This window comes from Protopterus annectens, chromosome 1.part2 (assembly GCF_019279795.1).
Source record: "Protopterus annectens isolate FY-2018-M chromosome 1.part2, PAN1.0, whole genome shotgun sequence".
NCBI lineage: Eukaryota > Metazoa > Chordata > Ceratodontiformes > Protopteridae > Protopterus > Protopterus annectens.
The window spans coordinates 206,365,996-206,383,563 of NC_056727.1; the positions used below are offsets into that span (position 1 = coordinate 206,365,996).

At 41.5% G+C, this 17,568-nt stretch overlaps 1 protein-coding gene across 1 annotated transcript in view; it reads right to left on the reverse strand.

Moving 5' to 3' along the window:
* Positions 1-17,568, reverse strand: part of LOC122788613 (WD repeat containing planar cell polarity effector) — a 2,136,001-nt gene that overhangs the window by 894,587 nt on the left and 1,223,846 nt on the right. The gene's annotated exons all lie outside the window — the stretch shown is intronic.

Below are 17,568 nucleotides of genomic sequence, written 5' to 3' on the forward strand. Positions count from 1 at the left end.
ATTTTGTTGAGACTGTTTATTTTGTTTTTTGTTAAAATTGGATATGGAATTAGAGAATCCATTAGAAAATTTGGAAAAGGAGGACTGGAAAATCTTTCAGAGTCCTTTTATCAACTTACCTCTTTCATCAAGATTTTTGATTACTTCTGCAGCAGAGGAAACAAAATCTTTGTACAAAGGAGAATTTAAAATTGCATTTTACATAATCTGGAAGGTTCTGAGAACACAGACAGGGAAGCCTCATCAAAACAGTACCGTTGACCACAAACCTGAAAGAAGTATCAACTGAGTCATACACCCACCGTAAACAATGAGTAGTAACTTGAATACCGGAAGAAACTAAATTATTTAAAGTAGATTTTCCCTCACAAGAAGAAACTGCAGACTAAACATTCCTCATATTTTCACAATTAGTCATAATAAACTTCAACTTACACACCTGACAAATAAAAATTCTGAAAAAGAAAGTTGCAGAATCATACACTTTTCCCCATATTTATCAATACTCTTCGCATCATTATCAGAAATAGTAGGATTGGAATTAACTAAATATTTAGCAGTGGCAGGATTAATTAAATGTATAGCTACTGGGTCAGGTTTGGGATGATGCATACAAACTTATAGAATGTATAAAGTTCCTTAATCTGCCTTTTAGGTGCAGCAGGCTGACTATCAGGAAAATTACAGGGAATGACATGCACATCCTCCAAAGCTGACAGAACTGGAGGAACAGATGAAGATTCTGGTAATTCCTTCTGTAACAGCTCATAATATTTTCTGAGGGACTGAGAAACCTCAGTGTTCTCCCTGGAAATAGTCTCAGAAAAAGAGACACCCTCACAATGAAAATCAGAAACTGAGTTCTCTTCTGAGTCTGAACCAGAACACTGAAGGGTAAAAACCCTTCAGCATCACCTTCCTGTATAGATTCAAAATTTTGAATATCTTCAGTAAAAGAAGTATCCCTTTTTCTTTTATCAGAAACCACCTTATAACAAGGATTGATAGCCAAACTAAACCCTGAGGCAGACCTGGTAAATTACTCACATCTAAGAAAATTTGAGGAGGAGAAGATGCATGCTTAGTTTTCTATTTTTTTTATAGGAAAATGGGGCCAACAGTGTTATTAATGGCAGCAACAGTCTGACAAAACAGGGAAGTCTTCCCTGTTTCCTCACCCAGGACTGACAAGAGTGGCTCTCCTTTGCCCAACAGCAACATAGGATGTGGCTAACCCCCGATCCATAGTGGCTGGAGGTGCTACACCAAAGAGATCAGGGTAAAAGATTAATGGTCTGAGGAACAAACAATGGCCACAGCAAAGTTAAGCACCTGCAGCTGACGCAAATTGCTAGATTGCTTTTGTGCCAAAGGCTGTTTGCTTAAATATTTCTTTTCTTGGCTCGAAGGACTGACAGTGGGACCGGTGTTTTTTACCATGGTCAAACCAAAAATGGTGTTTCTTTCTTGGGGAAAACAAGCAGCAAAAGCTGGTGAAAATTAAAAGTCTTTAAAAGTCACTTTTTTCACACAAACACATGGTAAAAAGCATTTTAGCACACTATCCCAGCCCCAAAAAGTTAAAAAATACAATTTCTCCACAGAAAAATGTTTTTCCATTACTTTATACAACTTTTAATCTAACAGTAAAAAAGGTGTTCTCATTTAAAAGTACAGGACAGTCTCGTGCAGTCCATTAAAACACAAACTCCTATCTTAAAAATAACTTTCCTAAACAGGAACGTATAATAAAACAAACTATTTTAAAGTGGAAGTTTTTCACAAAAGGAACATATCTGCCCAGCAAAGGAACAGCCCAAACTGACAACTGATCCCTGAAAGCCAGCAGAAGAGTGCTTTCTTCAACAGCAGGACAGCTATGAAGGGCTTGGCACACAAATCTGTCTTATTAGCCAGCTTGAGGTGACTGATGGTTTGCTTGTGTGAAGGGTGACCTGAAACTTTGGAAGCTGGAAGACTGTTTTATCCTTAGCTAAGGCTGCTGCAGCAGTGATCAATACGATGAACATACAGCTGAATAATAATAATTACTGAGAGCACTTAGCAGGTGCAGAGTGGACTGATTACTTCCAAAGGAGGCAAACAGGATCTGGGGTTATTGGGGGTGTAGGGTATTATGGGAGGGCAAAGTTTAGGAGATCAAGGCTGAGGGCACTGCAAAATGGCCACAGCAGAACTGACAAGTTGCTCCAGTCCAAATAGGCAAACTGCATGGAAGGATTAAACAGGATGCATGCATAAATGTGGTAAAAATTAATTGCTAGCCAGAACAGCTTAAAGGTGAATAAATGAACTGTACTTAAACAATAAAGAAAATATTGCAAATACTAATTAAAATAAAGATAGGTTGACACACACACACACACACACACACACACACACACACACACACACACACACACACAGAAAGTAAAAGACAATAAAAACAGAATTCTTACAGAAAAATCTATGCTCCAGATACCTAAGCTTCCTGGCTTACTCTGACTACAGAAATACTGACTATAACTAAGGATAAGTTAATACACAGCCTTCAAGTAGATATGGTTTCCAGCTGGATTCACTAGTCAGACAAATCAAACTATCTATCAGATAAAATAGCATAGTAGACAATTATATGACATGTTTTTTCCCAGTTCTGAGTGCTCATCACATAATCTCATCTCCCCTCCCTGTTGCTGGCCTGGAGAAAAGCATGTATATAGACTACTTTTAACTGTCATGGAACATTCTCAGGGATAATAGTGTAATCACATCAGTCCTGCAACAGTAGCATTTGCCAGTACATTTCGGGTCTATATCATTTTGTTGAATCCCACATCAGCGATATCTCTTCATCGAACACCTATTAACTGAAGCTCCTAATCAATGAATGGACTTGCAATCTAATATCATGCATTTGTTAACTAGTTAACCAATTAAATTGTTGCTTAAAATTGAACTCTACCTTTAAGGAATGTTGATTGGGTGTTTGTTGCGAGGTTTTGACTGGATAATCTTGGGGGCTTGCTGTTATGCCAGTTATTATGGAACTTATTTAATGGATTTGAATTAAATTTTAAGTATCTGATGAAGTTTTCCAGTAAGAGAAAGAAAGTGTTTATCATGATAAGAATATTGGTATTTTTACTGACTGGAATTTTTATCGTTTGGATAACTTTTGGATACTGGATTTTATTCTTGCTTTATGTGTATCTTTGGTTTACGTCTGCTTCTGGATTCATAATAAAAGATTTGAGTTTGACGTTTTCCTGGTGATCTTATCCATTTATCATTTTTTTTTATAGTTTGCTGCAGGAGGTTTGGTGTATTGATACATTTTCCAGATGGATACAAAGACAAGTCAAGATAGCATCTATCACATAACATAATATAACATTGCAAACAGTTGTATACCATGTTTTTCCCCCAACCCCTGGTGTTCATTAGATGACCTCATCTCCCTTTTGCTGGCCTGAAGAAAAACAAGTAATTAGATCAGTTATATTAATTGTTACAGCAACATTCTCACGGATAAAGGATTAATCGCATCAGTCCTGCCACAAATAGCATTTGCCAATATATATCCATGTCTGTGTGTGTGTGTTTTTGATTATACCCCAGTGTGGCTTAGTGATATGCAAGTCAATAAGTCTGTTAGCAAATACATCTCAAAAGACAGTTGCTAGTGTTTCATCTTCTCTTGTTACATTCACAAGAGAAGACAACACATACGGAGAGCAACCATATTTCAAGAGGCATTTCCTGTTTTTTTTTTTTTTTATTCAAAGAGACGAAAGTCAACATTCCTCAGGCCATGAAAACAACACTCTAATTACAGATGAACAAGAGGAAAAAAGTACATTTTATTTTTAACTGTTCCCTTCAGCCTAGCAATATTCCTGGCTACAAACAAGTGACAGGATAAAAATATGAGGCAAAATCAGTGACAGTTGAGAGCTATGCTTTAAGGGTCAAAAATCCTCTTTAAAAAGAAGAAGAAAAAACCTCCATCTTTATGAAAAAGTAAGTTAGCATTTTTGAGAACAGGGTACTGGTAGAAAACAAGAAGTTATGTACTCTCCATAACGTTTGATGTATGTAGTCCATCTCGCCTTACATTCTTACCTGTGGGGTTCGGAGCCAAATGTCGGCTCCTACTCGGCCAAAACTTTTCTAGCTCGAAGTGTTTCTATTGACTGGGCTAAGATGGTATCCCATGCTGCACTGCTCTACATCCCCAGATCTAGTTTGCTGTGAACACCAGCACTCATTCTCCATGCATAACACCACCCAAGGAAAGGAACAACAAGTCAAGAATGAAGGGAGCTCTGAAACCAGACCTAACCTCCAGATCCTCCAGGAAGGGGGAAGGAGGGGGTGTAAGTACGAATGTGAGGCGAGATGGACTACATACATCGAACGTTATGGTGAGTACATAACTTCTTGATGTTATGTAGTCCAATCTGACCTACATTCTTACCCATGGGACAGCGTCCCTAGCACCTAAATCCTGGGAGGTTCAGTGAAAAATACTCCTGAGCACTGTGGAACCAAAGGAAGACTTGCCCCTAGATACCACATCCAACTTGTAATGAGTAACAAAGGTGTGAGGAGATGACCAAGTAGCCGCAGCACAAATATTATCCATAGACAATCTGGCCTGATAGCCTGTAGATGTGGATACAGACCGAGTAGAGTGAGCTTCACCAGAAATGGTAAATCTTTACCCCCTGAGGAATAAACAAAGGAAATGCAGCTGGAGATCCACCTGGACAGAGTAACTTTGGAAACAGGAGACCCCATTCTGTTTTCCGAAAAGGAAACAAACAACTGATCAGATTTTCTGAGGTTTTTCGTTCTGTGCAGATAAAAATGTAGTTGTCTGTGTACATCTAATTGATGGAATTTGAATTCCGCCTTGTTTGAGAACTGGGGAAAAAATACTGGCAATTTAATGGATTGATTAAGGTTACTGATTGACACCACTTTGGGAAGAAAGGAGGGGTTCGGTCTAAGAGAAACCCTGTCCTAATCAAAAATCAAGTATGGGGGTTTGATTGATAGAGCTTGAATCGCTGAAACGCGTCTGGCTGATGTGATGGCTACTAAAAAGACAGTCTTCCAGGTCAAGAATTTTAAATCACACGTAGCCGCAGGTTCAAAGATTGATGAAGTAAGAGCCTGTAGAACAAAGTTTAAATCCCAAGGCATGACAGGTTCCGATACCGGAGGACGACGTAACACAGTGCCCTTCAGGAAAGCCTTGCAGAGCCTATGAGCCATCAAACTAGGCTCATTTGCGACATGAAATGTAGAAATCGCCACCAACTGGACTTTAATGGTGGCGGCCGCTGAGCCCTGGTGAGAAAGCATAGACAAGAACTCCAAAACAGATGAAATTGGAGACATGTAAGGGTCAATCCTTTGGGTATGAGCCCAAATTGAAAATCTCTTCCATTTGCTGGAATAAATCTTCCTGGTCGAGGGCTTATGAGAGGAAGATAAAATATGAACCACCTCTGGTGAGAAATGATGAAGCCTAACTAATGACGGAAGTGGAGTAGCCAGGCTGCAGTCCGCAGAGAGGGATGGAGCTGCCCTGACAAGTATGTCAGTAAGTCTGGTTGTGGGTCCAGAATCCAAGAAGCGCCCACGAGATAGAGATGGAGAAAGGGGAACCAAATCTGATGAGGCCAGTGTGGGGCAATCAGAATCATTCTGCTTCCCAAGGATTGCGCTTTCTGAATAACCTTTGAGAGCAAGGGGACCGGAGGGAAGGCATATAGTAGACCGGAGGGCCAATCATGGACTAGAGTGTCCCTGGGTGACTCCCCCTGCATTTGGCATTGAGAGGGCTGGCAAAAAGGTCGCAACAAGGCTGACACCACCTGCGGAAGATCTGTTCCGCAACTTGACAGTTCAGGGACCAATCGAAAGGCATCAGAATAGCTCTGCTTAGCCTATCTGTGATCACGTTGGACTTCTCCGGAATGTGCGTTGCCACCAGAAAACGTTGGGAAGACACTGCCCACTGCCCACTCGCATGGCCTCTCTGCACAGGGGATAAGACTTGGTTCCTCCCTGCTTGTTCAGATACCATACCACTGACATATTGTCCGAGTGGATTGCAATAGTCCCGAGAGGAAGAAAGCTCTGAAGTGCATGCAACACGAGTAGCACACCTGTCATCTCCAGGACATTGATATGCAGATGCATCTCGTGCTCCTGCCACATGCCTTGAACTGTCCTGCCTAGATAATCCCCCCCCCCCAATCTGGGAGGCATCCGTGGTCACCGTGACAATCGTGGGCGCCAAAACGAAGGGCTTTCCTGTGTCCAGATTGTCGGTTTGAAGCCACCAACTGAGATCCTGTTTGCACCTGTCTGTAAAAAGAATAGGGTGAGAAAGAGGAAGACGTTGAAGAGACCACTGGGCAAAGAGAAGCCACTGAAGGAGTCTCATACGTAACCTTGCTAGAGGGACTAAAATAATTGTTGTGGCCATAGTCCCCAACAGTTGGAGAACCCATCTTGCCTTCACTCTTTGAAGAGGGAGCAGGGCGTGAACTTGTTGTTGTAGGGCTCTGATTCTTTCCTGTGGTAGAAATGCCCACATGAGGACGGTGTCTAGTTCTGCACCTCTAAAAGTGACATGCTGTAAGGGCAACAAGGCAGATTTTTCCCAGTTCAATGTTATATCCAACTGTTAACACAGATTTATAGTGGCATCCCTGGTCTGAATTAGTAGATGCCTGGTGGTGGCAGTGAGGAGCCAGTCATCCAGATATGGAAACACTTGGAATCCTTGACGTCTCAAGTGAGCAGTCACCACTGCCATGCATTTGGTGAACACTCTGGGGGCTGTGGTGAGACCAAAGGGCAGGGCTTGAAATTGAAAATGACTGGCTCCCAGACAGAAGTGTAGGTGACTCCTGGATGCCCTGTCCATTTTGATGTGGTAGTAAGCATCCTTGAGGTCGATGGAGCACATCCATAGTTCTTTTCCCAACAATGGGAGAACAGACTGCAATGTGACTATTCGGAACTTGGACTTTTGTACATGGTTGTTCAATCGGCTGAGATCTAATATGGGTCTCATGTCCTCTGTTCTTTTCGGCACCAAAAAGAATCTTGAGTAAGTTTCTAATCCGATCTGGTCTGAGGGGACATGTTGGATGGCACCTTTTTCTAGCAGCTTTGAAACTTCTGAAGCTGCGTAATCCCTTTGAATGGGTGGAACATCTGGGATTTTCCTGACTGGGGGGGGTCTGACGAAAAGGGGATGACATAACCTCCGGAAATTATTCGTAAAACCCATTGGTCCTGGGTGATGTCTTGCCAGGCCTCCGGGTATAACGAGATTCGACCCCCGACTGGATCCGGAAACGCACAGTCAGGCCTTCCATCAGGAGCGATGGTAGGGAGGACCACGAAAGGAATTGCGGTCTCATGAGTTGTGGGGGCCTCCTCTGCCTCTAGGGTGGCGTCTCCCTGAATAACCCCCCCTCTGCCTCTGGGGGGGGCTCACCTTGTGCACCGGGAAAAAAACCTCTGTGATTTCTTGAACCACATTTTTCCACCCCTCTGGGCCTTGGGATAAGGCCTAGAGGGAAGGGAAAAATGGACTCCTACAGCAGACAGAGTTTTTCCCTCCTGCTCGCACCTGGTGAGGGTGTCTTTCACCTTGGTTCCGAACAAAGAGGAACCATCAAAAGGGGCATCGGTGAATGAAGACTTGAAGGCCTCCGCGAAATGACAAAGGTGCATCCAGGCCTGTCTCCTAAGGGCGACTCCTGAACTTGCTGCCCTACTCGCTCCCTCGGCTGCATATGAAATCAGCCTCATGGAGGAGTTAACAATGGAATTGAAGGTAGACATCTGGTTGTTAACCGTCTGGGTCACCTTCTCAGAAACGTTACCCATGAGAGTATCTCCAAGCTCCTTCAGGAGATCTCTCTGGAGCCATGTAAAGTGAGATAAATAATTCAGTGACCGTAAGGTAAAGGTTGTTGAAGAGAGGGTACACTTCCCATACCGGTCCATGTTACTAGACTCCTTGTTAAGAGGATGGACGGTGGAAGAAGTCTCGGCTAATTCCTTCTGAGTGGCCACTGCCACCACCATGGCATCCACAGGGATTCCCTTTGAAAGAAACTCCTTACCCAGGGGAGCAGACAGAAATTTGTTGGGTCTCCTGGGGACTGGTTCCACAAAGTCAGGGTTCTCCCACACCCTTCGACAAATCAAATCCAGGAGCTCATCAAAGGGTGGAGACACCCAGGAGGCGGAGGGCTGAGCACCGAAGGTATTCAGGAAGACCGACTCCTCCTCGGAGGGGGCTTTGGATGGCCAGTTACCTCTTTGTTTCAAGATCTCTAGGATGTCAGAGAAAGAAACATCCACAAAACATGACTTGGGGGACCTCTCTGATTCCTCAAAGTCAGTATCTGATGTGGGAGACTCATCCTGGGAGTCTATGTGCTTCCTCTTGCACGTTTTCTTTCTAGGGGACTCCTCAGGCAAGCACTCTGAGGGACCCTCAGAAACTTGGGGACCACTCATGGGGGTACCCTGAGGCCTTGGGACTCCACTGTCTGAAGACAGGTGGTGATCAGAGACCCGCACTGGAGTAATAGGGGACAGAATGACCGATCCACATGATGTCGCTGACGATCTGGCCAGCGCACTCCGCATGGCCTCAAAGGCTGGTCCCTCTGAGTCCAAGGAGCAACCAGCCTCCGACGCCATGACAGGAGTCGGACTTCTCTGCGCCGAAGCACCGAGAGTGAGACTAGGAACCGAGAGATGCCCCAAAGCCTCTCCCTCGGGTCCAACTGAAGAATCCCGAGTCCTGAATCCCATGAACTGTGCCAACGGGGTCAGAGCTGACTTCGGCACCGATAAGCCAGGACAGGCCATCGGAACCGACCTGGAGACATCACACGGAGCCGAGCACTCCAGCTCTGAAGGCTTGGATGCACTCGGAGGAGGAAGTATCAAAGTAGGTTGCAGGATGGGCTCTGGAACCGACTGTGTGATTGGTGGTAGTCGGTTACAATTTTGCCAAGACCGGCGACTGAAGGAGTCTCTGCATCACTCTATCGACGTCCACATCCAATAATGTCCTGGAGGATTTGGAAGACAGGGAGGGAGATTGAGACTTCCTCTCAGGTGATACTTGCCTAATACTAGGCAATCGGCTCCTAATAGGTTCCAAAATGATTTGAGCCGACGCCGGTTCCATCACCAATGACACTTCCTGCGGCCTCGAGGACGGTGGAGCCGAGGATGTCGAAGCTGATTTAGCTATTTTCTCCGGTGGCTCCAAGGCGACTGAAGGAGCCGAAGACCTCTTTTTTGATTTCATGGTTTTAGCTTTAGAGCTGGAAGCAGTTTCCAGACCCTCTTCGAAGGAGGGTTTCAGAAGTCCCTTCAAAATTAACTTATTCTTTCTCTCCTGAAGGACCCTAGGACTAAATGCATGAGAGAAGCTGCATGACTCCTGGAGATGGATTGCTCCCAGACAATAAACACAGACAGAATGTCCACTGGTAATGGACATTTTATAGCCACACTTTGAGCATTTCTTAAAGCCCGAGGGTTTGTGTTCCTTAGAATCTTTAGACATCGTAACCGACTACCACCAATCACCAAGACAAAAAATTACAGGTACAGAACCAACTGGAAAAAACAGTCAGCAACTTACACCACACTTAGGGCGGGAAAAAACTACCACCAACAAAAAACTCTAATGAGCGATCCTCTGACACACACAAGAGCGGTGGTAGGACTAAAACCTCTAATTTAAACAGTTTTAGACACGAAAGTTTGTAACACAGGGAAGCAAGGGGACAGACTAGGTCCTCTAACTGAAACAGGCCTAGACCGTTGGAACAGCTAGTGGGATACCACAGAAACAGTCACACACACACACAACTTTTCCACAAAATAATACTAAAACGAACAATAGCTATTAAAATAGCTTTTTGTTTGCAATAAATTCTCTCAGCCACAACCAAGAGCGAGACCACGTCCGAGCTACACAAGCGGCAAACGAGATCTGGGATGTAGAGCAGTGCAGCATGGGATACCATCTTAGCCCAGCCAATAGAAAGACTTCGAGCTAGAAAAGTTTTGGCTCCGAACCCCACGGGTAAGAATGTAGGCGTGATTGGACTACATAACATCACATTTTCTATTTTCAAAACTGAAAAAGATAAAGAAGGGAAACAGAACTGTGAATCTGAAAGATGGGTAGTAAGGTCCATAAGGGATGCAGTAAGGAGAAGAAAGAGAATAATTGTACCCTGTGATTGCTGTTTTATTAGATGTAAGATATGTGGAAATTTGTGAAAGGAGGAATTTTGAGCTGATGTTAAGGAAAGAAATAGTGTGCACTGTAGGAAAAGATGTGTTCTGGAATTGCAATATTATTTAAAATGATGAGATGTAATGGTAGGAATAATGTTATGTGACAGGAATATAATGATGAAACCTACCAGAGTAATTGCATTGCATGGACATATGCATGTTGGTGATAAGAAAATGCAATTTAAGAGACAATATAATATACTTATTATACCACTATGAGATGTTTTGAGATAGGGCTAGCTAGCCAGTTTGACAACTGGCTTTAGATGATTGTCATTGTTGATTGGACAGCCCAACTCCTTGTGCAAAAAATGGGTAAAAGGGGCTGTGGATGGATTGGCAGATTGATATGAATTTTTAATTGCAATTTAAGGAAATAAAAAAATTTCACAATATATTAAATAATTAAGTAAGTAACAAAGAAAAGTAAGCTAAGGTTAGGAAAGGACAGGAAAGTTTACTTACAAAGGAAGGAATTTATGGGTAGAGATAGACCACATATGTTCTCACGATATGAAGAAAGTAAGGGTGGAGGGAAGGAGACATTTTGGGATCATAGCGCAATATGAGCAGTAATACAGGAGAATAAAGAACACATAAAAGATGAACATTAAATACAACAATTAGAAATTGTTTAAAGAAAAAAGAGTGTTATGGAATAATACAATGAAACAATTTTACAGAAATGTAACACTTTGGAGGGTTGTATACAAGACACAATATAAAAAAATTAATACATTCAACTTAAAATAAAAGAAATGAGGAAAGAAATCCAAAGAAAAACTGATTTTTTTCATTTTTTTGGAGATTGGAAGTAAGGATTTTGAAGTAGCACAGAAAATGTTAAATGAATGCAATAAACAAAAAGTAAAATGTTTTTGCTTAGGCAGACTTTTTAAGGGGAAAACTATGAGGTATCACCTTTTCTGTGGAAAGAACTGCAATGCAATGAAAGAAAAAGATGGACATGATGGAAGATGAGGGTGGATGGATAAACTACAGACAAGAGGAGATTATGGGTATAGAAGAAATGTGTAAATTAAAGATGTATGAAGAAATTCAGATAGCAGAGAATGTTAGAAGGTTAAGAAAATTAGAAAGGGAACAGGAAAGAAAATAGAAAAGGACATGGCTGAGATGCGGCTGTTGATGTAGAGTGGTATGCTGCACATCCCCATTGCATGTCTGCCCCTCGAACACAGCCACATAACTGCAATAAGTGAGAGGAGCAATGTGATAGGGCTTAAGATATAAATGTAGTGGCCATTCCCCCCTCAGGATACCATTAGGTGCCATGATCAGCCCCAACTACACTGGAGGAAGTGTACTAGAAAACTGGAAAGCTGGTAGGTCCAGCGTGAATGTGGACACTGGGGGGGAAAAGGCCATAGGATGAAGCAGGGGAGCAAAACATGCTCCAAAAAATAAACCTTGCATTATTTATAGCATCAATTATTTATATAGGTTATAAAAAATGATCAAACAACAGGATTGTTATTATCTAGGAAGTATGAAGATGTACGGATAGAAAGAAGAGAAAAGAAAAGGAAACAAGAAAGTGAAAATATTGAAGAGTATGAGAAAAATGAGAATGTGGAAGATTAAGACAATGAAGTAAAAAGAGACAGAAGAAGCTGGTATAAGAAAATAATAGAGGCATTTTTTTTGGTTATCCAGGGAAGAATTAAGGAATAATGTAAAGAATACAATAAAAGAAATGTAGAAGAGATCTGAAGGGTTTCAAGGAGGATTGTGAAGAATTCTGTTAAATAAATAGCCAGTTAAAGGAAATATGAAATATAAAGTAATGGAAGAAAGAAGGTGTAATACATGTAATGCTAGAGAAACTTTTCAGCATTTCTTTTTGGATTGTAAAAAGAGGCATTCTGGGTAATGTTTAAAGTGACTTATAAATGGAGATATTCTGAAGGAGCAAATATGAATATGGTATTGTGTAGCAAATATAAAGGGGGTAGTAAGGTGGAGACAGAAAAATTGGATAAAGTTTTCTTTTTAGCAATATGTTTAACTGGAAAATAAGATGTGAGGTGCTACTTTATAACAAAAATAAGAAGTGATGAGGAGATGAAGGATGAAATACAAAGATGGCTGTGGCAGAAGAGGTGGGAAGGAAAAAAGTTTAAATGGTAAAATGTAGACAACAGAGTGCAAAAATTATGGAACAAGTGTGTCATATGCAGAATGTGCAAATAATATCAGTTTACATATATAAAATCCTAAGGACTCATTAACATCCCCACCTCTGGTCTTACAAAGGCCCAGTGCGCATGACACAGTGATTTGCAATTCAGAGATACTTTCTCCTCAATGAGAAAAGGACTCATTATGGGCTAATTTACATGTCTCTGACTCGCATCACAGTTAACTACCATGAAGTGCAGATCAGGACTCTTCAGTCACTAATGGACTTGGCACCACTTGTGAGGCAATACGATAAACCTGCTGATTCTGAGCCTGTCTGCTACCTACATGACTTTCTCAAGAATGTGCATTGTCACTAGAAAGTTACCTTAACCATTACCATACCCTTATGGCCTTCCTGCAGAGAGGGTAGAGCTTGGTACCTAATTGTTGCTTGACATACAATACCAATGACATATTGTCTGATTATATAGGTATCACTCCTGCAGCAAAAGATCCTGAAATTCCTGTAATACTTGGAGAATGACTCTCATTTACAGGATTTTGATGTGAAGAAAGGTCTCTAACTGCTTCTATCCTCTCCTCAGAAAGCAACCCTAACAAAAGGAGGTGGCATCAGTGGTCACTACTGCTGATGGCGTGGGTGTTACAGATGGTCATCTTACATGAATGACTGGGGAAGTCAGCCACCAGTTTAAATGAATCTAGTAAGCCTGAATTAAATATATTGTGACTGAAGGAGAGTCTTTTAGTTTTGACCATTTCATGGGAAGCATCCATCAAAGTATGGTTATGTGAAATTTGGTGTATCTGACCCTAATGATGGAGGCTGCCATAAGACCCAAATTTTTTAGGACCAACAAGGATGGAGGGGACTGATGATGGTACAGAATTTGAATCGCATGGTAGAGAGACAATAATTCTCTGGGCTGAGAGACACCTGGCATGATGTTGCATCTAGATAGAGTCAGATGAAAGTGATATGTTGTGAGAATTGTAACTGTAACTTCTGATAGAAAGTCTATAAAGCACATCCAGTTATTTGCCTTGAGACAGGCAAATTTACTGACACCATCATCATTCTGAAGGGGTCTTTTTATGTATTGGCTTAGGCCACTGAGATCTAAAATTGGCATTAGGAGCTTTTTCTTTTTTGGAAACAGAAAGAATCTTGAGAAGATTTCTCACCCTTTCCAGTCTGGTGGAACCTTCTGGATGACCTGTTTTTAAAGGATGATGGATACCCCTTGAAGTGTCTCCTGCATTTGGTGAGGTGGATTTTGAAAGAATTGTATGGTAAAGCCTCTGGATATGACATTTCACAATCAGTTATCCAATCTGATGGCCATCTATGCAACAGAGTTTTGAAATAAATGCCCGTTGACTACTTCCAGAGATGGATAGTCAGGCATGCCTTCAGACATGCTAATAATGTTCTGTGAAAAGGGTTCTCTGTACTCCTAAGATCATGTGGTTGGCATACATTAAAAGGGCCTCTACGACCATGGTGGCCCCTATTTGGGGAGGAATCAAAAGGCTGATGTTGAGATTTGTTTAAACAAAGGGATATGAAACTCTTCCTATTCCTATTGAAGGATCTCTGAAGATTCTCAGATTAACTCTCACAACAACCAATGTTTCCCCATCTTTTCCCACCACACCTAATCAATTACTCCTTTATTGTATGACCAAAAAAAAGTGTAAATCTTTCAAAGAGAGCACGTCACATAGATGGAGCTAGGCATAACACCTGAATGTTATCTCTGTGCCTGTTGTCTCAACAACCCCAATGACTACATTGAGATACAGACACATGGAGAGATTAGTAATTTTGAGCATGGTACTCAGGGTTGCATTGGTCTGACTGGTTTCCAAAGCTGTTTTTCTTCTTAGCAAAACCTAAAGCTGGTCTTACATCTGTAAAGGTACTGATGTACAAGGTTTGAGACTTTCACGTAAATGCAGACTTGACATGTTTTTTTTTTTTTGGTTCTTCAGACTTGAAACAAATTGTATTCTTCCACTCATCTACCTTCTTTATACAACCTTACCCCCCCCCCCACACACACACACTCACTGCTAACCTTTACATGTCTCTTGAGACTTCAGACTCTCATATATACATGTAGCTGGCTCCTGAGGGTAATCCAGTGGGGGCGCACTTAGTAATTGGAATTACTCCTCCCTTTCCAAGGGATTCCCTCTTGTCCAGATCTCTCTCATTCCTTTCATCATGCAATACACAATGTCTCAGGGAGTCATAGAAGATGTCTCCCCCAAGCTCGTAAACAAAAGTTTTAATTTATGATTTTTCTAGTTCCCAAAACAGAAGGATCCTGGAGGCTTGTACTGGATCTTTTTTTTTCCTGAATTTTTTTTTGTCACATTTCCAAGTTCAGATTGTTAGCTCTTCAGTCTCTTGTACTTCTGAGTCTCGCACTAGTTTTCCCGGTAAAGCTAGGTCTGCAGGATGCCTAAGATTACATCCCCACTGCAGAGAACTTCAGGAATTTCTTAAGATTTGCTTTATTGAGTTTAAATTATCAGTTCTCTGCTTTACCCTTTGGATTGTCCACAGCACTAAGGGAATTCACAAAAGCCTAGCTCAAGTAACTGCTTTCTGCAGACTTCAAGATATTCATATTTTTCCATATTTGGATGATTATTTCATCTTTTCAGACTTTTTTTCCAGCTGTCAAAAGTCTTTAGCCTCTATTCAGAGACTTCTACATAAGCTGGCATTTCAAATAAACTTTCAGAAGTATTCTCACATCTCTTATCACAGAATGATTTTCTTGGGATGTTTGCTGAACCATGCCATGGGAAGGCATAGTAGACTTATATCAACTGCTCTTCCTAAGTATCTCCAGTCAAAATCATTCTTCTGCAAAGGTGTTTCTCAAGATTCTGCTGTACATGGCATCGATAGTTCTCATTGTTTTCCTGACCAAACTACACATGAGGAAAATATATTGGTATGTCAGGTCAGTCTGGGCTCAGCACCTATATCCCTTTGTCCTTTCTGATCCCATTTCAGGATTTGTATAGAGGGAGATTGGATGATAGGTAGACTTGATAGTTTGTAATACAGGTCTTCCATTCTCCAGAGATGTTTCAGACGTGGCTTGTGGAGTGTTTTCAAAATGAACAAAAGTAAAACTCTATGGGATCTTGTAGACAGATATAAAAAACAGGGGGACCAGATCTTACCCCCTTTGCAGACGTGCTATCATAGCTGGGAGGCATCAACTTATATTGACTCTTCTGGCTTCATGCATTCTGTCAGTGCGAAACCTGATTGCAAACAACGTCAGCGGGTCCACAGCAGACCCCCATAAATGGAATCTTCATCTTGGGGGTCTTCCAAGAATTGATTACACTTTGGAAACACTTCGAGTAGATCTGTTTGCCTCCCTTCAGAACAGACAACTAAAGAAATGTTGCTCTAGGACTCCTTGCAAACAGGCCTAGAAGACAGATGCTTCCTCATTTCTAAACAAGGGAATGTTTTTCTGTACTTTTCTACAATTTTCACTGATATCCAGAGTTTTTTCTAATGATTCAGAATGACTCCCCACAAATTGTGGTGGCGACTCTTTTTTGGCCAAGTCAATAGTGCTTCTCCCTTCTTCTCAGTTTTACCAAGAACAATTACCACAAGCTTCCCACATATACTGGATTTACTCATGCAATATAGGGGGAGTTTAATATACCATAATATTCACCTGCCTGGATGACAGAATTTTGATACATTTTAGGCACATTTTTTGGTGGACATGCAGCAGCTACTAAAGGAGGTAAGAAACGTGCTACTACAAAATTATGTATGCGCAAGGCGAAAAGATTTTTTATTCAGTGCCAGTAAAAGAACGAGGATCCTCTTCATGCCTGGCTGCCTCTAATTCTTCATTATTTGTGTAAATTACTCTCCAATGGGCTTTTGCATCCCTCTATCAAGGTACATTTGTTGGCCATCTCTGTTTGCCTGCACTTCGATCTCCATCACTTTCTAATAATGCTCAAGTTAAACAGTTTTTGAAAGGAGTGTTACATACTCATCCACCTAGGAAGCAGATAGCTTCCCCTTGGGATCTGAACTTTGTACTTGAGAAGATTACTCATTACCTGAACCAACTCATGAGGATTAATGGAGGTTCTTAACTTGGAGACTGTTCTACCCATTGCTCTAACAGCTACTAGGAGAATATCGGAGTTAGAAACTCTTACGGTGAATCAGTCCTACCTTGTTTTCCTAAAGTAGTCTTAGAGCTTGCATTAAACCAGACTATTAATCTCCCAGTTTTCTTTCCTAAAGTAAAGAACAAGAGAGAGAGGAACCTTCACACTCTGGATGTCCACAGGCAGCTCAGATACTACCTACACAAAACATGAACCTTCAAAAAGCTGATCAGCTGTTTGTCACCTATGAAGGTTAGAGGAAAAGACAACCAGTTTTAAAACAGACAGTTTCCATTTGATTGTCTCATGCTATTACCTTTTATTATCTTCACCATAATAAGCCACTTCCAGGCAAGGATACAGCCCATTCCACAAGGGCTTTGGCTTTTTTGGTGGCTTTCCAGAGAGGAGTGTACTCTAGAAGTATTCAAGAGATGCAACATAGTCCTCTGTACACACTTTTAGAAAGCACTACTATCTCGATTTATTCTCCAGGTCCAGAACAGGCTTTGCTAGAATCATTCTACAAGGGCTCTTGGAATCTTAATTTATTGGCCTCCTCCTGTTTTTTTTCCAAGAACCTGCATTGCTGAGGGGGTTACATGGTTGTCTTGGATCTGGTCAGTGTAAATTCTGAAAAATTTAAGATGTCATTACAACTGAATGATGTCGGTGCAAAGAAATAGAGGAATCTGCCATTATCAAAGTGTCATCTAAATACAGATGCATGGATTTCCTTGGTCCTTAGTAAGGCAAAAGCAGGAGCTAGACATTTTGTGAAAACTCCTGATGATGCAGAACGGCCAAAGAAAAGAGAAATAAAGTAGAAATGGAAACACCTTATTTTGAATTACT